General features: G+C 28.2%; 1 long non-coding RNA gene across 1 annotated transcript in view; it reads right to left on the reverse strand.

Moving 5' to 3' along the window:
* Nucleotides 1–9367: 9367 nt before the first annotated feature.
* Nucleotides 9368–19034, reverse strand: part of LOC139425215 (uncharacterized) — a 29452-nt gene continuing 19785 nt past the window's right edge. The window contains exons 2-3 of the long non-coding RNA XR_011636492.1: nucleotides 16360–16426; nucleotides 9368–10555 (exon numbers count right to left, since the gene is read on the reverse strand). This is a non-coding gene — a long non-coding RNA (uncharacterized lncRNA). The remainder of the gene's footprint in view (nucleotides 10556–16359; nucleotides 16427–19034) is intronic.

A 19034-nucleotide genomic window follows, 5' to 3' on the forward strand; every position in this document is an offset into this window, starting at 1 on the left:
ATATATATATATATATAGTTCAAGTTCAAAAAGAAGATAAAACAAAGGAAAATTATAGACGTATGCAAAAGGGGGGGGGAAATAATAATTAATGAGAAAAATAACAAACAACTGATTAAAAAAAAAGAAGAAGAAAGGATGAAATTATGTATATATATATATATATAAAATAAGTCTACTGATGCTTTTATAAATAAAGAATAAATACCTTTTTACTTTCTGTAAGTTATTTTGTTCCAATTCTACTTCGAATAAAATATTGCTTCGCTCTCTCTTAAGTAGTCAAACATCGATAACTTGTTAGTCCTATCGAAATTTCTTCTGAAACATTTGACTTCACCAAAGAAACTTTTCTTGTTGACAACTTTATTAGTTGTGTCCGAAAGATACAATAATATATAATTATCTTCCCAGTATTTTTAAGAAATGTAATAACGGTACTTAGTTTGTTTGGTACTTATCTCCAAGTATATTTCCTTCGGAAAGCGTTGAAGGCTCTTAGACTCAAGTGGCATGCAGTCATGAGCCAACAAAAATGAAAATAGGTATTTTTCAAGTGATTGCATTTCTGTAGAAAAAAAGATAACTTGACATTACGCAAATAGGTCTTTTTAAGTTAGTCTACTATGTAATTTTATCTATTTTGTTTGTCCAGGAAACGCAAACTCTAGATACATTCTCTAAGATTTATCTAGTTCTTTAAGTAAATATGAAACTTAAGAAAAATTAGATTAACACTAATTTCGGAAATGTTTCTTCTTTGAAGAATACAAATCTCGAATAGTTTCATAAAAATCCTAATACTTAATATATTTCAAAAATGTACACAATATTTGCTTGTACAGATAAACAAATTTTATTTTTCATTTTTTACTCGATTTGTGTATTTTGATGGAAATGCTGATGTTAGGACATAAAGGAGTTTAAATGTTTTTCATTATTAGTTGAGTTCAGGTGAATTATATCATCTAGGAAATCAATTGTTATAGAACTTGTTCAGATAATAATATAGTTCAACCTAATCTGGCTAAATTTAGAACCTCATTAAGATTCTACAAAATTTAAAAAATATTAAGGTTCAAAGTTAAAACAGATTTTTTAAAAAGGCCAAAAAGACTATGTATAGAACAAGTAAATTTTTATTGTATTTTTATCAAAATAATAAGAGTCGAAAACTTATTGTATTTCTTTAGCATATTTGAAAATGCTTAAAACGTGTAATGCAAATACATAAATATTAATTCGCATTTTTTACTTAATTCGTATATAATGATGCTAATTCAAAAGTATCGAACCAATAGATAATCAAATTTTCTGTAATCATAATACGTTGAAAAACTAAATCCTATTATAGTGCAAATTAATCATTCTAGAACTTGATTACACTATATTATGGTTTAATTTAAATTGAAACTTCGTTGAGTTTCGCATATTTTTAAGGATGCACTAAATTTGCACTTTAGTAGAGTTCAAAGTTGATGGATATATCAAATGAACTAATTCTTTGAGACGATTTATTATTTTGTTTGATGATTAGGATTAATACCTTAAGCATGCAAATTAATTTATTAAAATAATTTTTTCAATCATTCCGGTCAAAATATTTACTAAATATGCTTTTGAATTAATTAATTAATTAATTAATTTTAATAAACCATTAATATAAATTTAAGATTGTACCACATATCACCACATATATACCACCTTCGACCAATTCAGAATTGTGTGAAAATGCTAAAAAAAATTTAAATTACTTTTGAAATATGCAGATACACTTTATTGCATAATTGTTTGTTAATGTTAAATTGAACAATTCAGCAATAGTAAAAAATTAAGTTGGGGGCAAATTTGTAGGCAGTTTATGCTTATGTTAATTTAATATTAATATTTTTTTTCACAATAAAAGATAGTTGTTTTCAATAATTAAACTTCTTATTTAATCTTATCCTTCATTAACTTAATAAATCCTCGCTGCCAAGAAACAAAAAGGATGTATTTTATTGCTTTGCGCTGAGTTAAATTTTATTCTAATAGTTTATTTTATTTTTAAAATACGTTAAAATAGCTTACTTTTATAATATAATTTAGGTTTTCAATTTTTAAACAACAGAAATTTAGTTATTTGCAGCTGCGTTGTAGCACACGTATCAGATGAAGTAAATACGTAACAAAATGACTCGGTAATACGTAACAAATGAATATCGGATTTTATAGTTATTCCAATATTTTGACTACGAATGTAATATTCTTTATGAAAAAGTAAATAATTTTGGACACTTTTAATCTCAAGCTTAATATTTTAGATTCAATGTATTAGAAATAAAGTACTAAATAAAGCTTATAATTTTAATTAAATCATGAGCATTAATGCCATTATTTAAATAAAATCTTCATAACCAAGCACGAAAAAGAAATCATTGCATGAATAAAAAACATAAAATAAAATTACCTTACTGCATGGTAATAACATTTCGTATAAAACCCCCCCACATAATTCTGATTAATAAAACCGAAGTTTAAGGTATTTAAATCATTAATTTGGTAATTTTTCTGTTCATATGGTAACGTTTTTTTGGAAATTCTAGTTTTGAAAATCATAGTTCTTATTACCATAGATATTATAAATAAATACTTAAACTGAAGAGCAAATTTAACGAAATAAATTATTTTATTATGAAAAATGAAATACTTTTTGAGATTTTAAATTGTAAGCAAAATATTTTATCTTTATTGCTTTAGGGTACAACAAATAAAATAATATATAAACTTTATATATAATTTTTCTTATTTCGAAGGCAATAATGCCCTAATTCAAATAAATGTCTGCATAAGTAGCAGGAAAAAGAAATCACCATGTTTGCAGTAAATATAATTCTTTTTACAGTTAGCGATTCAGCATGCATTCCTTATTAGAATACTTTTTCAACATAAATTATTTTTTATATAACTCCTTATTGAGTACTATACTTTTCTTTCAGAGTTTCAAAAATTTTTATATTCGCTTTTAACGAATTTATTTATTAAATTATTTCTAACGAAATGTGTTTTATACTTTTTTGTTAACTAGAATATTTGAAACTCATCAGCTATAAAAACAGTTACCGAAAAAAAAGAAAAGAAAACGTGGGTTAGAAAAATATCAATTTCGTTATTAACTAAATTTTTTTCTTTGAATACATTCTTAGCTAAAGAAAGCAATAAGAGGATAATAGGTTTCTTTTTTCAAGGAGTAAAAAAACTTCAAGTATAATCAGAATATTTTTTCTTGGCTTTTTACTCATAAAATAATGCATAATGAAATAATTTAATAAAGTAGATTTACATGACATTTTCTTTGCTGATTTAGTAAAAAAATGAGATTTTCAACTGGAGAACTCACAATTTATCATTTGAAGAAATATTTGCTCTTAATTAGGAATTTCAAAAGACTGCTTTTCTTCTTATATTTTTTTTATAAAGTTATGCAAGTATTTTCTTCTTTTAGATTAGAAAAAAACTTTCCTGGTTTTATTTAACTGCATTAAAACAGAGTGCACTTTACGTAGTTTTTGAATTGAGGAATTTACGATTTTAGGTAACGTATCGATCTTTAAATGTTATGTGATTAAATCTTTCTTTATTTAATGTCCTTTCTTTTGTACAGAGTAAAAAAGTGAATTTCGAAGATTATATTTAAATTTAAAATTTTTTTTCGTGCTTTGCAAAGTAATTTTTAATTTGCTTATCCAATTCAGTGCAATGAACATTGATGTATAGAAGATTTGTTTTTAAATTTCATTAAATATAATTAAAAAAAACCCATCTGAATTTCAAGAATTTTTCGCATTGTAATGAAAAAAAAAATCAAATTATTTAAAATAGTTTCACTAAAGTTATTTGTATGATTAATAACTTTATTTCATACATGACTGAAAACTTGAAACTGAATAAACTTACTTATCTTTGAGAGGCATATTGTGTACTTAAAATTAACCTTTTTTTGGCATTTCTAAAAGCAAATTTGTAGGGTATTTATTAATCCTCAAAGTAAAATGACTTTGTTTTTAAAGATTGATATAAATAGAAGGAGAAAAAATTTTCGATTAAAATTCTTAGGGGTGTATGAAGGGTATGCAATTAGTATATAATAATAATAATAATAATTTTAATAATAATAATAACAATTTTAATAATAATAATTTTAATAATAATAATAATAATTTTAATAATAATAATAATAATAAAAGGAATGGTTTCGTCAGCTCAATTTCTAAATATTTCATACTTTTTCAATAAAGTTTCAATTACTTCGGGCAATAATGTACTTTTTTCTTGTGAAATTAATTTTTTGGAATTGATTCGATTTGGATATCCGAAACTGAGTGAATAAAAGCAAATAATAATTTGCTGAAAGTTTGATTTAATCTAGATTTTGGTTTAAGAGGTAAGTAAAATAAATAGTATTTTGAAAAATTCAGATTAGAAATTAATAAATAATTGATTAATGTTTCTAATTTGAGCTCTAAAAAAATCCGTATTTACGTACTCTTTAATTTAGGAAAGAGTTTACTGAAAATAATTTAAATCAATTTACGCAAAAAAGATTCTGGAAATTTATCCACTTTCCAAATTTATCCAAAACTATCAGAAACAGGGTTTGCAGTATAAGTATGACATGCTATAAGTATGGCATGCTATATGTATGGCATGCATAAGTATGGCATGCTATATTTTGATGATAGATATTCTTATACGGTAAAAATTCAGCAAATAGTACTGGCATCCTGAATGCCAGTACTTTTTACCTTAAAATCCATTTACACCATAAAATTTTACGAATCAAGAAATTTGTAACACAATAAATTTACACGTGTTGTAATATTTGCAGTAATATTTACTGTAAAATTACTGAAACACAGATATGAAACAAATATTACTGTGAAATTTTACGTTAAAAAGGATTTTTCTGTAAAAATATATTTTACTGTAAAAAGGATTTTATGAATGCCACCAGCAGGATGTCAATAATTTTTACCGTAATTTTATCCAAAAATCTTTAATCTTTACTTTATTTAATTAAAGCCATATGTATTTGAAAACTTACTTATATGTTTAAAATAACGAATATTGACAAAATCGTATATATTTTGCAAAATCAAGTATATTGTCGAAATCATATGTATTTTCAAAATGATATATGAGTGCACATTTACCTTTACCAAGTTATAAAATCTAACAATTTAAAAAATTAGTTTTTGTTTCGGTAAAAACGTTAAGAAATATATTCAAAATAAGGTATTTAACTTAAATCTACTGAATACGACTATAAATTTAGGAATATTGAAATAAAATGTTTCAAGCTAAACAGAATGAAAAAAATTGTCAATGAAAATTAACTTTTATCAAATCTTTAAATTGTTTTTGCTTCCTCATATCCGGAGGCTTATTGACTTTATGATTTTGTTGAAAATGTAGAATTTAAGCTATTTGATTAATATTTATGAATAAAAGTTATAGAGTGATATAAAATATTTCAACTTTCCTCAAGAGTGTAAAATTCAACACGAATTTATTAAAAGGCACTTTTACTACAAAATTTTCATTAGCATAAAAGCTTCCTTGAAATTCAATACTCTAAATAAAATACTGAAAAGGTTTACTTAAACTGATTAGTTTTTATGGGTCTGGAAGATATTAACTAGATACAAACTTCCCCCTCTTTATTTATTGAATTGAATTTATCTCGTAAAAAAATTCTGCTCACTTAAGCTTTTAACGTAAAATAAAATGGGGCCTTGTTTTATCTTACTAGTTGTCAGTATATTTAAGGAAGCTTTAATATTTTTATATAGGAAGAGAAATAAAGATTTAGAATAGGGTATATTTCATGGAATTAAATGGATGGGCAGAAATATATTATCCGGTTCGAGATATCTTTGCTTTTGTTCGTAAAATAGTATAGTTTAAATCTTTAATGTTAATTAATTTTTTTGTTAAATAAAAAATCATAATTAAATTAAGCAAAATATTCAGAAAAATAAGTGTATCAGGAAAAAAGTATTTTCAAAAAGAAAAAAAAACTTTAAAAAGTGTTATTGAAAAAAACAATAAATTGGTATTAGCGTGTCTGACTGCTGTGCCATTGGCCACGGGTTCGAATCCTGCTCAGGGCATGGATGTTTCTTTCTCTCTCTCTCTGTTCTATGTCCTATCTCCTTTGTGTCAATGTGGGAATGTGACCCGCCCTATAAACGGGTTGTGGCTGTGTGACGTGGGCTGCGCTGCTCCACGGCCGTGGCTTCGCCTCAGGTGCTCACTGGGTAACGAGAAAAGAAGAGCAGTTCCGGCATTCCTGTGTCTAATGGGGCAATCCCCAAGTGCCCACCATTTAAAAAAAATAGTTAATTGGTATTACGAAATGCATTCAGTAGTTTCTGTGATTGACTGATTTATGACAAAATAGAGTGCTTTTTAAGTCTAATTGAAAGATACATAGGGTGTATCAAAATTCATAGGAGTGATGAAAGCCAACAAGAATACTAGAACTTAGCATGAAAAATTGGGTCAGCCATCACGTTTAACCCATGTGGGTTTTGAAGGTATGTTTGGAAACAAGTACAACAGATACTAGAAACTTGATAACTACAGAAAACATTTATTTGATAAATGATTACAAAAGGGTTTTCGAAGTGACACTAACTGACGTTATCACACAGCTTACAATGATGCAAAAAAGATACCCATTTACACTCGAAGATGCGAGGTATGATTTTAATGCCTGCCAAATCTATGAGAATCTGCACTGTATCTTCTATATCCTCTAGATTCATAGCCTGCATGGGCTATTTTCTTGATTTAACCCTCTCAACGTGGTTTGCGACCCCGTGTCTTATGATGATTTTTCATCCTCTTGATACCTTTTATTCCCCTTCTGAATTTATCAGTTAAGTATTAGAGGCTTTTGATGCTTGCAATGATGAATATATGCTCTTTAAGATCTTTTGACTGATCTACGCTTTCCGTATCCTTTAGAATAAGAGCATGTACAGATTTTTCTAGACATTTACCCTCTAAACTTGGTTTGAGACTCCATGTTTTATTATAAACTATCATTCTCTTGATATCTCTTATCTCCTTTCTGAATTTGTCGATTTGAATTCTTAAGTTTTACAACACGTTGTTTTAAAGTGGTGAGCGTATTAGTTAAATAAAGGTTTAATCTTCAAAGCGAGTAACTAAATTAAATAAATCCTGATTTTAGAGTGAAATATGATGGCACTCTGAATGTTTTAGTAATTTCCAATTGCAATATTTTTACAGTATAATAAGGTACCGAACTTTCACTACATTTAGCAGTCCTTTCGTCATGTCAAGATGTTTTTTTCAAAGTGAATCACAAAAGTAAATAAATTATTCTTGCAACAATAAATTATAAGCTATTTCGTTTATGGAAATTAAATGAAATTTTTTTCTTGACTTGTGGTATGATAATGGTAGCATTCCAAAACTGCTTATGGGCCACTTTTTTTCCAGACTAGTTGGTACCTATCAATGTGACGCCTGGTGAGCTTCAAGCCACTATCAGGAAGACAACCATAGTGCCTCATACTGTCAGTTGTTGTTTCTAATGCCACTTGCCACCCGGGCAAGCCTGCTTGGTGAAACCGAGCAAATTTAAGGCAGAGTGTGTGTTTCTTGTCTTTCAGTGGTGCCCTCCTATGGCCAAGAATTCGTCTTCAGCCACACACACGTATTAGCCCGTTTCATAGGGTGGACCCATTCACACATCCATTCATTCCTCCACAGATCGTCAGAAAACGATCGATCTCCAATTCAGCACCCCTAGAGGTATTAATTTGTTATGGGAACATGGAGGACTTTGCGACACGACAGATTTAACGTGCATCAGTCACGGCCGACGAAGTTCGAACTCAGGAACTCTTGGACATGGGTCCAGCACCCTACCGACCAGGCTATCCCGGCCTGTACAATGTCAGTTCTATGCTTTATCTTTTGAGTTGTTTAATTTAAAAAGAATAACTGCTTTGCGAAATCTATTTTTTATTTAAAAATCTAAAAAAGTTAAATTTTTATTTGAAAACTGAAGAGAAACCAACTGTTATTTATTATAGCAGTAATATATCACAAAATTTTCTACCAACTACAAATGCTATGCGATGTTTTTTTATTTAAAAAAACTATTGTTTTTGTGTATCAGCTTTAAATACAAAAGATTTGGTTTAAAAGGAAAGAAACGTCGGAGGAAATCAATCTCTTCTTACTGTCGCAAACCTGGGGCTAATGAGCCATCCATCTTTTGATTAACGACCTAAATTTTCTCCCTTATTCTCCGCCCCTTCGAATTTCTCTTGAAAAAAGACTTTTCTGACTTTGACTTTTAATCAAGAGAACGTAGCATGTAATGAAGTCATAATGTGTTTCCGACTCCTTTGATCTGTATCATTAAATGCATTTTGAAGACATCTCACTCTGCTTATTTGCTAACGGTCAAAATGAGGAAAAGAATCCACGCGATTTATGTATCTTAAGTCATTAAGAGAGACGTTTTATTTGTGTGCAAATAATTCACGGCATTTCATAAGTGATGATTCTGTCGAATCAGCGAATTGCTTTATTTAAATAAATATAAACTGCTACATTTAATTTCAGTATTAGTAATATTGATTAGCTGATTATTTTCAGTAACTTTCTTAGAAATTTATATGTTTCACAAAACTATATATTTCATTAAAACCATTGTTTTTATTCATGTATTTTATTCATTGTTTTTACTCATTTTAGTACATGTTTAACGTGGAATTGTTTGTGTCTTAAGTCCATTGCTCACATGGATATAACTTGATAAAACTTATTTAAAGCATCTCTTACCATCTGCAATCTTTTAGTCTTTTATAATAGGAAAGAAAATGCGTCCTTATAATAAACATAATACGGAAATTAGGAGACTAGTAAAGTTGCAGTCCTTATTCTGCAATATAGAACAATCATGCGCAGCTACATGTATGTTACAATATTTATCTTTGTTATAAAGTTGATCATGAATCAATGAGATTAAATTCATAGAGCTATGCTTGTTTTCTATTAAAAAGGCTTAGATGCCAATGAAAATTGTAATTTTATGTAAGAAATGCAAAGTTCACTGCACGAAGTTAACTAATTTTTATTAACTTCAAATACTAACACAAACTACTTATACAAATATAAATTGCATTTAAAACTACAAACTACAGAAGCAAACTATTTCTATTAAACTACTTATATAAAAATACATATGTCTTTTTATACATACTGTAAATTATGTATAAAAAGACCAAGTTCAAATACAAATTTAAATTACGTACGCAAACACAAACAATGTATACAAAAATACACATGCAAAAACTCTATATACAAAAACTACCTATACAAAACTTACATATATGCATACAAATTATGAATTGGTTTAATTATAAATAATAAAATAGGTTACGTTGTAATACTCAGTTTACTCATAAATTGATGTTATAAAACACATTACGTCGCGTCATATTTTTATCCCATGAGAATTGTACAACATCCTTCTAAAGTATAGTTGTTCTGCAAAAGAACAGAGAAAAGTTGTTCGCATGTTTTACATTTTCGATAAATTATTGAAACGATGTGTTCCATAACCCTATTTTATTCTATTAATCTGTTCAATTTGTTCTTTTTCAGAGAATAAAAATGAATGATCTGTTCAATTGCTGAGCATCTATTTCTTCATGCATAAAATTTCCAAGCTTTGGTTCAAACTCCAAAAAACTGTTCTCTTGCCTAAACTAAACTAAGTTAGTTACGGCATTACCCGACATGTGGCTATTAAATAATGGGTCCACGGAAGAAATATGTATATGCCTAAGCTAAACAAACGATAGTTACGTAGTATGAAGCCGTTTTTTTCGAATGTGCTTCACTTGTGTCTGTAAACAATGTTCCCTGGCCGTGGTGTTCGTTTGTATAAAAACTATTATTTTGTTATGCCGAAAAAATAATGATGTGTGTAATATTTGAACAACGAATCATCATGGGATTTCACATGAAACATGGAAAAAAGGCTACTGCACTGTAAAAAATTCCAGATCAAATCACGGTATTAAGTACCGGCGCTTTGTATGTATCATCCGTAAATCCATTTTTACCATAAAAATCTAGTTTTACCATAAAATATCATACCGCAATTTTAACAATAATGTTATTGTGATTCAGTAATTTTGCTGTAATTATTACTGTCAAAAATACGGTATATCAGATTTTTGTTCCGAAACACCAAAAACGTAAAAAAGAGCTGGTAATCTAATTTATTCTGACCGATGGTTAATTAGTCAGGAGGTTTTTTAAACTATAAGAGCTGACAAAGAATGAGTAAGACAAACTTTACATTAAATTGTGGAAGAATAAGTCATGAGTTCTCCATTTAGACAACGTTTCAGTTCATTCTGAATTGTCTGACAAGACATTTTTAGTCAAGTACTTCATACCACAGTTAGAACATCCACCTTAATCACCAGAACTAGCACCATGCTAGTTTTATCGGTTTCTAAGATCAAAAGAGCTTTAAAATGAACATGAATATGAAAATGAACATGAACAAATGAAATAAACATGTTTTTAGTACACTGAATTTAATATCGGTATGTGTGTTTGAAGGAACTCCAAACTCTGTTACGAACGAAAGAAAATTTGCATGCAGCATAGTAGGGATAGATAAGAGATGTATATTCAAGGTGATAATTAATACAAAATGCTTCAATTCGAAAATTAACGTTTAAGGGCAACAATTTTGTTATTTAATAACCTTGTAGTATTAATATAAATCATTTAAAGTAATGATTCTATAAATTTATTTCAATTATAAATATTATAATATTATGAATATTATAATATGTAAATAAAATAATATTTATAATTATTCAATCTATAAATATTATTTTATTTACAAATGACAATGAATCTGAAAGGGCCTTTACTTTTGAATTGACCTATGAGTGATAGATGCAATCTTTTGCTTTCTCTCAATTCGAGCTGAATAAGCATGTCACTTTATTGTTTTTATGTGCTTGAGTATATTATTTACTTTCCCAGGCAAAAATATTTTATCAAGCATTGTTTACATTTAAAATAAGAAGTAATAAACTTTTTTTTAATAGCTATGAATAATCTATTGTAAAATTAATGCAGGTTATTAATTATAGTCGCAAAATAAAGAAATCAGAAAAATTACTATTATTTATGTTTTTATTTCATTTTTAGACATATATATTAGATACATATATATTTAGCCTTGCATATCTAAAAATCTTTTTTGCTAACAATTACGTATAATATTTTCGGATTTTCAAATTCAGCTACTTTTTCTTAAAGAAAGAAAAGTAACTTATATTCTTGCCCTAAAACCTACTTTTTCGGTTTTATATTTAATTTCAAACTTATATGACGAAAAACTTCTTCTAGGCTTATCTATTATTCATGATACCCAAGTTTGCGATCTTCGTTGGTTCCCAGGTAAGCAAGTTTTGATAAATAACGTTACCCTGCTCTTCAAAAAGAAGAATAAAAACTAGAAGTTCCACTTGAGAGCTCAAATACATTCTCTCGAAAATTATATTTATTCAGTTGTTCTCATAAATATTACTGTGGTTTGCAACCTCAGCAGGAATGAGAAGAAGACTTAAAAGAAATAAAAAAAAAAGAGAAATTTTTTTCTCTTTGTTTTATATTTTTAGTTGCAATTTAAAAAAAAAAGGACTGATATTCATATCGAACTAAATATTTTGCAAAGCAAAAGTAGGTTTATAAAAAGTTAATCCTTATTTTATTTAAATTAAAATAATATTCTCTATTTTTAGGATAGTTTTTACTTTGACTTTCACAAATTTGTTATAATAATGTCAGAAATTAATTTTCAGCGATCAAATTGAGTAAAAAGTAGCAATGGATTTAATAAAAGTGTAGATTTCTATAAATTAAACTAGGGCTAACCCTGTCCTGACCCAGTAGGTGGCATCCACGGAATACTGGTGGCCCAAAATGTCCCCTCGCAGCTGCTTCAGTAAGAGAAAAGAACCAAAAAGTAAATGACTGAAAAAACGTAAAATGATTGTAACACTGTCGGTCGTCAGACTGACCCGTGATTTAGTCTAGGGGTAACTATAGCTGTGATGCACAAGGTGCAAGAAAAGGTGTAAAAAGGTATCAAAAGATGCTTATAATTTAAAAAGGGAGTCAAGGTACTGCGCGCTCTGAGCATCATCTGCCCCCCATTGCCCCTCCCCAAGACTAGAAGGCCGCAGAGATTTATTTGCAACATGATAGAAAAAGACAAACAGAAACAGTTAGTCTCTGACTTGTAAAATAACATCAAATTACAGAAACATTGAGAAAGGTAAACAGAAACGTCGTAGAAACTGTCACAGACCGAAACGCCCTCCCTCTCAAAGTAGAATCCAAGGAGAGATGAAATTAAAACAAGCAGATTTGAATCAGAAGTCAGAAGTAGAGATGCTTTCGATTATACACTCATTCTCCCGTACAGAAGTAAAGAAGCCTTCAATGCAACAAAAAGAAAATCCTGTTATAATTTACAGAAGAAAAAATGTTCAAAAGGCTTTCAATACGAGATATTTCAAATGGGGTGATGATGGAGAATTTATGTAGAATATATAGTCCAAATTGTGAGTTCATGTTTTGTGATCTCCCTTCATGAGAACAAGACTTAAGAATCTGCTTCATAGTTTTAGTTCGTTATGTCCATTAAGGAGGGGAGCACTCAACGGTTTCAGTTCGACTGAAATTGCTTAATGCAAAAGTGGTCGAGTTCATTCTGCCTCATCCTGCCCGCTCACATCAGCTCCTAAGTTTAAGGAAATAAAGTTTCACCGCCAAGAGGCGGTTTGAAATCGAAGCGTTGGCGAAGCACATGAGCTGTTTTATATAGATAGTTCAAAGAGCAGAAAACTTGTTTAAAACATCATTTCTTCTTGAATGCCAAATTGTCAGAATACTCGTTTGGAAATCGTGGAGATGCAGGAAGCTGCAGGCCTGTCCTCCAGAAAAATGGAAGTCTGGCGAAATAGGCTCCTGATCGAAAAAAGATGAATAATGACAAGAATGATATATAGTAACTGATGAATACCGTGATATTGAAAGTCCCAAGTAGGTTGCTATTGATTGGTCCTAAAAACTAGTGGCTGATAAGTTCTGCACAGATGAGAGTCATGATCGAGTTATTAGTGACCATAGGTGCTAGTCAATCTCTTTTATACTGCTTTCAAAGTGTCGTTTAATAATTTTCTCTATGCCCTCACTAATTTTTGTTTCCTTCCAGTTGCGTTGCAGATCTGAAAAATAAATCTGCTTGGGAAAATAGGCTGAACGTAAATCCTGGTAAGCCCGGCAGACTATAAACATGTATTCTAGGTCGTCGTAATTAGAGCAGTGTTTATAATTCGGTAATTTCTTGAACATCCTAGCCTGATAACTACTCTGGGTTTCATAGGTTGTTAAGAACTGGTTTATATAGAAATTGGAGTATATTTTTCTAGTATCTGTAGTTGGAATTAAATGACGGGTATTTTGGCCTTTAGTTAAGCTGTTATCCCATTTTTGTTGCCAGAGTTGAAGTTTCTGTTTCATTAATAGAGTTCTAACAAATCTTTTTGAGGGTATATCGTCTGGGTATGTTATAGGCTTTTGACATGCGAGTGTGGCCTGTCTGTCAGCCTCCTCATTGCCCTCGTAGCCCACATGAGCCTTAATCCAATGTATATATTTTTAATCATTTCTATAAGCTATTCTTAGGGGACTGTATTAGTAAGGGCTTGCAATCCAGATAGGGAATCAGAATAAATATTAATTTTTGTATTGATATTGTTTTTCCTTACACAGTAGATCAAATGGAGTATGGCCTATGATTCTGTCTTAAATACTGTGGAATGGTTAATAAGTCTGTAACTAATCGTATGATGTTCTACAAAAAAACCATTCTATAAATTAAAAAATACATTTTCTTTAAATTAATTAATAAATTTTCCTTAAATTAATTGATAAATTTTCTTTAATTTAATTCGAAGAAAAAAAATTAATTTAAATTTTCCATAAATTAAAAAAATTAAGCTACATTTCTCAAATTGTGAAATTTAGAGCATTGTATGGAAATTCTTTTCTTTCTGTATCCCTGTTTTTTCTCATATTGAAGCTGAAATGCTTGTTAAAATAGTAAATTGTCCTATCGAAAAATAATTAATAATAAAAAAGTTGAACTAAAAAAAAAATGGAAATTATTATTTGCAAAAGATGAAATAGTATTCCAAGGAAATGCTCCAGTACATACAGCTAAAAGCAAATAATGGGGCAGCACACAATATTCCGACTTTCTTTGAGTATAACAGTGCTCACTTTATTCCCCAAACTTAGATTCTAATAGATTTAGCTACTAATAGATTTTATTTTAAGTAATTATTTATTTAATTTTATTCAAACTAATAGATTTTTCTTTCGAATCCGTCTTGGAGATAAAGGTTAGTTATGGCATCGGGTAGCTTAGTTGGTGAGATAAAACTCTAGTTGTTTAATCGCATTCGGTGAAAGCAGTTAATAAACGGTATTTCTCATAGTTCACAGTTTGATTACCATCTTATTTACGGTTATTTGACTATTTTGTTTGAATATGGTAAAATTATAATTAAATAAATTGTTATTTAACCGTTTTTTTCTCGAGAAAATTTGTAACACAGATGCATATTTTAACTACCGGTGCTTAATAAAGATGTTTCGATTTATGAAATCTTTAGTTCAAATATTTTGCCGCCTTATTAAAGTTTCCTTTATTGAATCACTTTTAAGAAAATATAGAAACAAAATTATTTTCCAGGAAAATAGGTAAAAAGATAAAAATCAAATTAGGAATTTATATATATTCTCATATAACTGGAAGCGAAAGGAATTATAAATATAATTTCTCTTTAAAACAGATTCTATAGTATAGAACACAGAGGAAAGAAATATACGGCTCAATAATTGTGTTTTATCTGTTTATTAAGGGAATGAATACCATATATGCCAACATATATAAAATCCAATAAAAATAGAGAATTTTGTAAATAATTTATGAATGCATGCATATTTTAGTTGTTAGATTTATAAGAGTTTTAGTTCTTACATTTATTCATTTCAAAGTTTTCTTTATCATGTCTACATATAAGAAAAAACTGAAAATTATTTTAGAATGTTATGCGCAAACAAGGATGAAAAGTTAGTTATTTCAAGAATTTCCTATTTTCGTTGATTTCGAGATAATAAGAGATTTAAATATAATTTCTTTCTTTAAAATATATTCTATAGTTCAGACAGCACAAAAGACGGGGGAAATTCTGCATTTGACATGAAAGGCCTTAAAATGATGAATGATAACAGGATAGAAGTTTGAATATAATGTTGCATCAAAAAAAAACTAGGCATTCAAAATAGCTTTAAATTTATTCCAGTATGTAGGAAATAAAAATCATGTAGTCCAATCACAAAATTTGAACTTTGTTTCAAATATCAATGAAAAGCATGATGTCTGAAAGAGAAATAATAATTTAAATAAAAATTTGAATAAAAATCTACAGCTAATGTCCGCAATTTTGTTTCTAAATAAATATGCTAAAATGCAACTTTGCCTTCCTCTAAAGACTTTGATTATGGAGTCTGGACTTTTAAATGCAATCAAAGCTATGAAATATTTGAAGAACAGCATGTATTACGTTATATATGTTGTTTTACGCTCGTAAATGCTTTCTAATCATTAAAAAAGTTTTATTTGCGATTTTCAAGCAAAAATTATTATATTTACCCTGCTATATTTTGTTTACATATATACTTGATGGAATAAGTCTAAAGATTCTAGGTTCAACCTCAGGATGCATTGTTTTACGAGCGATATTTTGAAATAAAAAATAGTTTATCCTAAGTTAAAAATAACTCTTTGTATTGTGATTATGTCTCAAAAAAACAAAAAAAATAATGTAATTGTAAAAGAGTAGAAGACAAATTTACCGATATAAAATAAAAAAAAATAAAAAATGTGTTTAAATTAAATTGTCTAAACTAACAGTTAATAAAATTCACTAAGAAGATTAAAAATAATGCATGTGCATTTCGCTTTATTGTATAAAATAATTGGTAAAAATGTCAAATTTATTTGCAGTGTTGCCATCCATGAGAAAAACACACTAAGAAAAATAATAATTAGAAAATTTAAGTAACAAAACCCATAATAGAAAAAGAAGTTCATAAAAACCAATAAAAATAATACTAAAATTGTAAAATCATTAAAGAAAATAAGAAAAATATTTATATTACTTATATTTGTTGGGCTTCAGATTGAAATGCATATTCATCTAAAGGCTTCATCATGGTTTGTGCTTACCTAATTGTATAGACAAGCAATAGTTTTATAATAGTTATTCAAAACCGTATATTTATATTATAATTTTTTAAAATAAAAACACACTTGAAATATTTTGCTGAAACGGAGCACACAATAGCAGTAGAAAAAGTTCTATACGAGAGGTTTCAGTAATTTGCAGTCACAGTACTTCAGAATTTCTACTTACTCTTGCAACTAGTTTTAACCTTATCCTAACAGTTAAAATTTGTGTGTGAATACTTTTTTTGTAGTCATTTTTAATTTTGATACTCTTTATTTACATTAAGTGAGTTATTTTTTTAATCATTTTTAATATTCTTATTATAAGCTACAGAAAATGATTTTGTGATATGACTCCCTCAGAAACCAATAATTTACACTGTAAAAAATTGCAGTTCAAATCATGGTATACAGTACCGGCACTCAGAGGTTTGGTTACTCTTTACCATGAAATCCATTTTTACTAGAACATATCATGGAACAAAAAGTCTGATATACTGTAACTTTTACAGTAATAATTAAAGTAAAATCCCTGAACTATATAATATGCTAATTTTAAGAGTATTTTTTTCTCCGTGTATCAACGCTCCAGCTATTTCCTATATTTTATAAAACTAAAAATATTAAATGAAAAATTTACTGCTATCTCAAAATATTAGTTTTAGTTAAAAACTGTAGCATTGATTGCTCAACACAAATATTTTTTGTTCCGCTGCATATTCCATTGAAAATAGATTTTAAGGTAAAAAATACCTGTACCCTGAATGACGGTATTTTTACCGCAATTTGATCTGAATTTTTTTTAAGTGTATGAACTTTTACTTACAATAAGTAAATTATTTTATGTTCAAGTTTTTGAAATATTCCAACAAAATATGATTTAGTATTACGTTATTGATTTATTTTATTTATCTTTGCTTATCGGTCTGCTTGAAAAATATGCGTTAATATGCAAAAACTAATTAGCGAGCAAGTTTGAACGAAACGAATTTAAAAGGAGGGTTATCCAAGTCGTAGCTACTAATAGTTGAAGCTACAGCTATTGGACAAAATTTTCTTATCTTAATTACTTTTTTGTAGAGTACGGAAGAATTTCTTCACAAAAAATTACATTGATAAACAATTGCCTAAAATATTTTTCATATATTTCTCAGTTTTTTTTAACTATTGCTTTCTTTATAAAAAATAAATTAAAATAGGTTAAATGTGCTGTGCCCAAATAAATAAATGGATCAACCTTGATCTAATGATCGGATTTTCATGTTCTCGATCACAATCTTAATGGTTCAAGTAATCGAATTTTTTAAAAAAAGTCGTACTTTTAAAATTTTGTTTCTCAGGAACTATTCGACTTATTTTGCTCTTTTGTATTTGCTGTTTAAAATTGCATTCTTCAAAATAATTAAAAAAATTGCTATATTTTACAATTAAAAATTATTAAATAAGATAACAAAATATAGTAAAAAATCACAAATATTTATTTAAAGTTCCATTTTGCACAGAATTATCTTTAGACAAACGAATTTTATAATTGCGTGAAAAAATTTTAGTTCACTTAAGAAGCTCTATGGATATAGAGAAATAAGTGAAAATTGAAATTAAATCTGAACTTTGGAGAGTTGGAAAATCAAATTCATTGAAAAACAGGTATATTTATTCAGAGAAAATATACTTTTGTGTCTCAATTAGTAACTTAAAATATCGTCTATACTAAAAAATTGGCATGTTTGAGGTCATCTTGTTGAACTATGAAGAGTGAGTCCTGGAGCGGGAAGATACAATTGTTAGATCGAAAGTTATCTAGAGTGGTACATTTTTCCTCTTTATAAGTTTGATTTATAGTAATTTATTCAAAAACAACTTGCATAAAATACTCCTGTTTTTTGGTTGTTTATTTCTTTATTTCAGATTATTTCATCCGCAGTACAACTTCAAAAATTATTTCCTAGTATGTTGCAAGCAATATTATGTTTCTACACATTTAGTTGCTTTGAAAATAATTGATATTAGCCAAATAGGAATTTTATTGATTCTGAGCAGCTTATATAATAGAGCACGAATTTCATACGTCATTGGTTTCTACAACAATTAAAAAATATTACGTCTTTACAAATGTATGAAATTGTAAGTGATAACAGTGTAAGTCATAACATAGGGCACACAGACGTAGAATAAATATTTTCTTTTAATTACGCATTAAAAATTGTCCGTGATACACTACCGGTCAAAAGTTTGCGAAAATTTTTAAATCTGCAAAGAAAAGGCCTAAATTCAAATGTTCATAGAACTGCGAAAAATCATTCAAATGGCATGAAAATTTGATATGTTCTGAAGTGAATCCTCTACTGTTAGTTACATATGATCAAATTGCAATACTTTGTTTTTTGCGAACTGAATCCAGCTTTTCATCACGGATTGTTTTTATGGTGAAAAAAGTTGTTAAGTTTGAACACTTGCCAAACTTGCAAAAAATATTTTTTGTACTTTCTGTTAATAGAAAATAGTTATTTGAACAGTTCTATGTAAGCCCTCAAAATTTCAAATCGATTTGATTTTTTTTGACGAAGTTATAGAATTTTGAAAAACATGTGTACTTTTCTCGATTTTT

Source organism: Parasteatoda tepidariorum, chromosome 3 (assembly GCF_043381705.1).
Source record: "Parasteatoda tepidariorum isolate YZ-2023 chromosome 3, CAS_Ptep_4.0, whole genome shotgun sequence".
NCBI classification, from domain to species: Eukaryota; Metazoa; Arthropoda; class Arachnida; order Araneae; family Theridiidae; genus Parasteatoda; species Parasteatoda tepidariorum.